Source organism: Limulus polyphemus, unplaced genomic scaffold (genome assembly GCF_000517525.1).
Source record: "Limulus polyphemus unplaced genomic scaffold, Limulus_polyphemus-2.1.2 Scaffold1101, whole genome shotgun sequence".
Classification (NCBI taxonomy): domain Eukaryota; kingdom Metazoa; phylum Arthropoda; class Merostomata; order Xiphosura; family Limulidae; genus Limulus; species Limulus polyphemus.
In genome coordinates, this window is record NW_013666711.1 from 18918 (window position 1) to 26930 (window position 8013).

Genomic DNA, 8013 nt, shown 5'->3' on the forward strand with positions numbered 1-8013 from the left:
TTATATACTAAAAAAGAGGGCGTCTAGCAAACGCTGGGACATTCGTAAGGTTGCCCGCTAAGTCACGATCGTTCTAGAAACTCCAGCGCGCATGCTCCCAGCGTTACGTGACTTCTGCTGTCGTAACATAAGGTTTCGTTTAAATACGGCGAGTCTTAAAGAAAAATTATAATATGTTGTTTCATTAGGCATTAGACCAGCGGTTTCTAAATTGTGTGTCGCTACAACTTACTAGGGGAGTCGCGAGAGTTTCACTAAACGATTAATAATTAAGAACATAAAAATAACTATAAAACAAATATTGCATGTGGCAGCAGGGGTATCGCACAAATCAAGATAAGTGAGTTAGGATGTCGTCAATGAAAAAAAGTTTTGGAACCATTGTACTAAACTTCGTCAAAGAATGTGATCCATCAGTTACTCTCCCGTTACCGAGTATGCTCATTCTTTCAACCGTGAGGCCGTTATATATTGACGGCCAATCCCACCTTTCTTTGGTAAAGAATAGACAAAAAATTAGCGGTGGACGGTGTTCATCAGATGCCTTCTCCCTAGTCTATAACTTCTAAATTAGAGACAGCTAGCTCAAATAGCCCTTGAGCAGATTTTCGCAGCCCCCAGTGGCACAGCGGTATGTCTGCGGACTTAAAACGCCAGAAATCGGGTTTTGATACCCGTGGTGGGCAGAGCATTGTGTAGCTTTGTGCTTAGCTTCAAAACAAAACAAGATTTTCGCAAAATTCAACAAAAAAACAACAAAAACGATCAGTTACTCTTTTATGAAACTAGACTGATGTTAGCACGTCGAAAAACAGTTTGCGCTCGAATTAAAAGGCAATCATTAACATTTTATTAATGTATTTTAATTTTATGTAAGTTTTAATACGAAGAATTTTGTAATTAATGTAGTTAATCATATACAAGTAGACCAAGTATAATTCTATCTCCCCTCCAATTTGTCTATGTACTTTGTAACCACTCCTAAAAACAGAAACAACGAATTCTTTAATAAAAAATATTTGTCAAGTTTCTTTATGTATTTCTTTAATGTGAAACAACCCCCAGAAAGAGCTCTGTGTTTAAAACTTAACACTAAATTTGGAATGAATCCATGACAATCGGCATCATGTGTGTTCTAGCCTAACTAATAATAATGAACAATTTTACTAAAAAGGAAATACAATATGCCTACATTTTGTCTCAAATTTTGCAACCCGATGAACAAATAGTTTTATGGTTTAATCACGGAAATTTTACAACTGATATTTTCTGTTTGTCTGGCCCACCTTTTCTGAGGAGGGAAGTGGCTAATGTTCCGAAAAGTCTTTGCCCCACATACAAAAACACACACAAATGTGTGTATTGTTTGATGCTCGGCCCTCTAGATACCTCCTACCACAAAATATTGATTATATCTTATCTTGTAAAAATATAAGAGAACATTTAGAACACAGCCATCTCATAACCTATAAAAATCTTGCCAACAGTGCACTTTAAAGGGTCCAATCCCCATTTTTAACATTCTGTTTACGTTAACATACTTAAAATAATCCTTGCTGTTAGATTTATCATTATCAGCCAGCCGTTTGTCATAAGCTTTTTTGGGTTTTCCTATTTCTTTTCTTAACTAAATCCCTAGCCTTTCTAGTGTTCTGTAAACTTTCCAGCCTAACCATCAATTTAAACTTCTTGAAGTTATGACATTCATCCTAGATTTCCTCTTTTATGTTTTAGTAAGGATTGTTCTTCTCTGTTATATTTTGTTTAAATAAAGATTAGTTTTCACTATCTTCACATTGTACTTAGTCTCTTTCTTACTTTAAAATCAGTCGTGGTTAATTAATTTCAAATTAATAATGTAATAATATATTTCCTGGTTGAATTATTGTGGTTACTGCACCTAAGGTTTTTTCAATACACCTGAGAACATTATAGATATTCAAAACATTACTTCCTAGAAGTAATGATTTTCTTTTCTACTACTTAAGGATTACCTAATCGGCCATATAAATTTGGCAGGAATTGAGTTTTTGACACTTATTAATCAAATGCAAACATTTCATGGCACGAAAAAATGTTTGCCTTAGAAATTCTGAGCAAAGCTACACAGAAGTTGGATTTTTGGATACTTATTAATCAATTACAGACAATGAATCTAAAATTATTGAACAAAATTTAAAAATACACTTTATTTGCGTTAAAGATAATTTTTTTCCAAAACATAAAACATACCCTAAAAATAGAAAACTCTCACTTGCATAACAAATAAATAAGTTTAGTTTTTATTTCATACAAAAACTATTCGTCTATAATATATATAACTGAAATATGAAAGGGCAAAGTAATATGAATTATTTACAGGTATTGGTTTCATTACTTCTAATCTTGCACTTGGTCAAGCATTTAAAGAAGATTCTAGATCTTTCTTTCTTAGGGTAGAATAGTTGGATACTCATTTAGGAACACTTCTACGTGAAATATAAAATGTGGTATTTTCAAGTAAAAATTATTTTCCTTCGAGGGGTAGTATAGGTCCACTGAATAACAGGAGATTCTACAAGATTATTTATTACACAGTTGTTCTATATTTCCTTGAAACTGAGTGAGTTCGTGAAAATGAAATAAAGAGACCAGACACAATAAACGCTCTTTATTCAATAACGCAAACACAATGTGTATACTTGCTTAGGATGCTGAACAGTCACTTTTACCGGATCATAAATTGTTTTTTCTCGAAATTGTATTGGACTAGATTGGATAGCAGCTGTGAGTATGAGGGCTTACAATGCTAAAAATTGGAATTCGATACACGCAGTGGGCACAACACAGATAGCTTATTGTGTAGCATGATGCTTAGTATCAAACAAAGAAATCTTTCAAGGTAATAGTTGGTGATTGCTGTATATCTCAGAAAAAGTCCTGGGAAAACATTTACTGAGAACAAAAGTCTTCGCTATTGCATTCTTAAACGACGGATGTTTCAAAATGAAAGATAACTACATAGAAACTGTGATTATAAATATAAAACACAAACTTGACATTTCATGGCATGAAAACAAAATATTTGTCTTAAAAATTGTGAGCAAAGCTACATAGAACTATTACACTTGCATATAGCCATCATTGATTTTTAACTGATAGACTAGAGGAAAGGCAGCTAGTTATAGAACCCATCTTATTTCATGGGCTACTCTTATCTGACTGACTAATGAGACTTGAACATCTCTCTTGTAACTCAATCACAGCCACAAAGTATTTAATACTTTTTCAGCATTGTTGAGAACATGACTTGACTGAAGACTTCTCAGAACTGCATCTGTCTGAGAAGTTTTTGTATAATGTTTTGATCTTCATTGGATCAGATTGGTTAAATTGTGTACGTGTAAAATTGTTGTAAGTGAGAACAGGGTGAGTGAAATACCAGAAATATGGTTTGTTCTCTGGGAACAAACAACAAAATAATTTATGAAAACGTTGAACCGAAATGAAAAATAATTGAATGTGGAAAAATATGGTTGAAGTAAAGTTTAGGGTTAGAAGTATGAAGTCATCAGAATTTAACTAGCTTGAGTTTTGTGGATGTTTGACGTTTGTTCTGTTCAATGTAGAGTAAAGGATTGAAATCCATGTCTTTCTCGCTTTTCAGGAATTGTTGGTGGATTTTTTTTTAAAAGCGGCTTCTTTAACTTTCCTTGTTTTCCAACGAGTCGAGAATTTGACGTTGATTCCCATTGATAATATTTCTAATGTTTTAACTGCGTTCTGCTAGGGCTGATTTATTTTGGATGAAAAAGTCAGGATTCTACTCACCTAGCCCTTAATCATTGTCACATTTCTAAAACATTTCAATTACACGAATTATTTTCAATTTGACCTGATGAAGATATACACCAGCAGCTGGAAAAATTGTCGAGAAACTTTTAAGGCAAAGGCAGGCCATAATAAAAGTCTCCAAACAAATACTGTCTCCTCTGTCTAAATTTTCTTTTAAATAAGAATGTTATAACACAAATCATGAACTCTTCATGGTTTAGAGGATCATTATAATGTAGAAATTATTTATTCAAATACTAATAATGTATAAGAATATACTTACTGAAATGAGCACACACATTTATAATAACAATTGATTCAAAACTGCAGACAACAAAAATGAAAGATAAGAAAATCAAAGCTGGAGAAAACTGTGGAGGGAGATTAGGAACACAATATATGTATACGAAGTATTTGGAAAAGTGTCGTGTTTTTTTCTCTTTTAGTTTAATTAACTCTTTTAATATACGCACTTTCACTGTGTTTACAGACTATCAGACGTACAAAATCTGCCTTGAACATTACTGACTGGATTTCATGTGCTAGTCACATACAATAAGGTGTATATTTCATTTAGGTATTTTTAAATTATGTATATACTCATAGATATTATATATGATTTCTCTGCTAATGTTACCATGTTTAAGTTTAGAAATTCACGCTCTCTACTTTCATTCAAAACAACCAATGACGTGGGTAGAACCTGCACTCTGATAGGAATAACATTCCTGTTTATGCTCATATAACACTGTACTCTCTCAGTCTAGAATACACCACTGCTCATCTGACACAATCTAACTAGATTGGATACTTGGGTCTCTGACGAGAATTTTTGTTTTGCCCATCATAAATTCAATATATTTTTTTATGAACCATTACTGAACTTCCACAAGACTGCTTCCAGGTTCCTTCTGCAAGAGTTATTGAATATTATCATTTGGGGACTGCTTTTGGTAGCCTTCTTATCTGATGATCTTTTATTACAGATATTTTATTCAGCCGTTGCAAACACTTAAACCTCTTACAAGCTATCTATGGGTTCTCTTGGGGGCTGATCATTCTACCTTACTATTCTTCTATTGCTCTTTCATCCATTCATAGTTATATCATGGCTGCATTCTTTAACACAACAAGTTATCTCGTACATCAGTTTGACTATATCCATTTTACTTCTCTATGCATCTCTCTGTGTGCTGTGAATCAGGCATAAATTTGAACCTGTGGTTGTTGTTATTTTTATTTCCTCATATGTAGTTGTACCATGATACCCTTGTTTGTTTTGCCATTGATCAATTTCCTCATCATGCCAATCTTGAATCTCACGAACTCAATTTTACCTCGGCTGTTGGGAGTTAATTAGATATTTACATAGATGTTTATTACTTCCAGACATTAGATAAACTGCTTGTGCCTTTTTTGTTCGTTCTTAAGTAACTTCCAAGGATTTTCGTCTCCCATACCACTACACTCTCAGCTGAGTTAGTTCAATTTATCTTCACTTTAACTTGGATTGTTTCAAGGGGATATTATCAGTCTTCTATATCTATACTTTATAATTCAGCAGTGTGCGGGTTTGAAGTTAAGTCCAAAGCTACGCAAAGGGCTATCTGTGCTCTGGCCACCACGGGTATCGAAACCCGATTTCTAGCGTTGTAAGTCCGCAGACATACCGCTGTGCCACTGGGAGGCTTCTGTTACTGAACTAAAACATTGTGTCATTCTTAATCACGCCCTACTCTTGCTTGTGAATATTACTTGTTGCACCTTAAACTGAGCCACCTTAGATGTAATTTCAGATTTTACTGGATTCATTTTGCTAAAGAAGCTTTGGAACACTCTTTTATAGATGTCTTTGTCATTACCTTTAATATTCATCATCTCTTACTGACCTGCTCTTGGTACTCAAGCTGGGCATTTCACTTTGACGTCTTTCTATCGCCTCTAAAAAACAAAAAAATTCCAGTAATCTCACGCAAAAGACTTGATGTCATATTCACTAATCGTCATCTGGGTAATATTGGTCTAAATTCCACTTTATATAAAAGTTTTGTAGAACTTGCACAAACATTCCTGAGATAATGCAGTGCCTCTACTTATTGTCTAAGCTAGGGATTTGTCATACTTTTCACAATATGAACATTCATTTCATACTACCTAATTGACTTGGAATCCAAAGTGTTTCTCCTTCGTAGAAGTAATATATCATTACTGCAGTAATAAACTTTTTAAAGAGATATTTCTTTACTTCACATCAAATTTTTCAACAAAATTGTTACCAAAATTAGTACATAACTATCCTTTACATTATTTTCCACGTATTTTCTAAATCTCTTCACATGGCAAAGCCTGTATGGTGCTAATTGAGTTGATTTCTCTTAGCATATGGGCTGTTTAATTCTATGATATTTGCATATTTCATTTCTTTTTAATTGCAATGACATTGTATATCTTTTCTTGTTGTTCCATCCACGTATTTTTTTTTTTCCATTTCTAGTCCCACCAGGCTGTCGTGAATAGATGTATTGGCATAACATGTGCTAACCACACTAAAAGGATGAAAAAATAGAATGAATTTCTAGAGAATATCGTCATAATGTCTACAGAATCATTTTCTGTTTATCAAAAGTGCTGTCTAACGTATATTGCAATCGTCAGTATTTCTGTAAATACACATTGGTTTTGCTCTATTGAAATATTATATACAGTCTCTTTTCATCAACATCAATAAAGTCACATTTTCAGCTTTAACTTCATAATATTTATTCTGATCATTTCTCCTGTTATTTGTGGTTACTACCAGAAAAGAGAATCAAAGCACACGAAAATACCACATATATGAGTTTATATTTATTAAGCTAATCTCAGCAAATCGTTATTATCTGGGTTTCTTTATCTTACAAGAGTCTGGTGAATCGTTGAATAACTAATGCTCGTACTGAAACTTACTGAATGGTAAAGTGTATAAAGTATACTTTTACCTTTTTATCACTTTATTGATATGCAGAGACTACACCCATGCCAGTAGTCAGAAAGAGATTCTCAAAAGAACTCATCCTTCAAGTTCCGCTCAAGATCTTTTAGGGAAAGGTCTAACTTGACAGTCCGTTAGATAAAACCTTCTTAAACATTTCCATGTATGTAGTAAAGTAAGAATGTCTTTTTGTGACTTCTTTGTCAAATATTACAGTATACTTCCGCCACGATGTTTAGACCCAAAATCAGAATTCTCTCCCACTTTTCTACTAACCATAACTTAAAAAGCGTACAGATTTCAACTTTGTAGCATTGAAGTTTCCAATAATAGCTTCATTTGTGAAGAGATAGAAACCTATTTTATTAGTCAGTCAGAAACGAACATAGGAGACCTTTATGAATATAGATAAATTGTGATTTACAGTAAGCTTCATCATACGTGTGTACTAAATTGTGTAACAGAAGCCAAAACACCTTTTATATATTAACGAGCTAAAACTAATTGAACTTTACTCCACAGTTTTCATCTTCATAAGAATAGTCAACAAATATGCTACATTAGATATGTCTGTTATACAAGGGGAGGCTCTGCAATCTAGAACTAAATTCCGCTAAAACTGATTGCGTATGTGCATGAAATAAATGGACTTGACACAAAATGTGATACTCAATTAAAACAATTTTTATTCAAACTCAAACATAGTGCATGTACTTGCACTGGATGCTGAATAGTTCCCTTTATTTAAGTTGTGAATTGAACACATTGGATCTACTCCCTCAAGACGTATTTCCAAGCTGACCAACTCACTCAAGATCAGTAACTTTCCAGATTGTCTAAATCTTATGTAACTTAGTTGAATTGGTAACATCAGACTTAACTAGAACAACTAACGCTACCCACGGGATTAGTCATTTCCATTCAAACAAAAGGAAAGATATCACCTCGAGATATTATCTGACTTACCATTAGAAGACATTGCTGTCGATCTTCACACACAAGTGAAGCTTTACAACTTTTATCTCCAAGGAAATGACAAAGAACAAAGATAGCTAGATCAAGTCCAATTTAATGTCTTTCATAATCACGTGTTATGCAAAACCTGCACATATCTAGAAATAAACCTAATGTTTTGAAAAGTTCTACATTAAAATAAGAAGGCATGACTTGCCTGTATACCACACATAGTCAATTTGTAGAAGTAGGTCATATTCCCAAATATAAGCAAG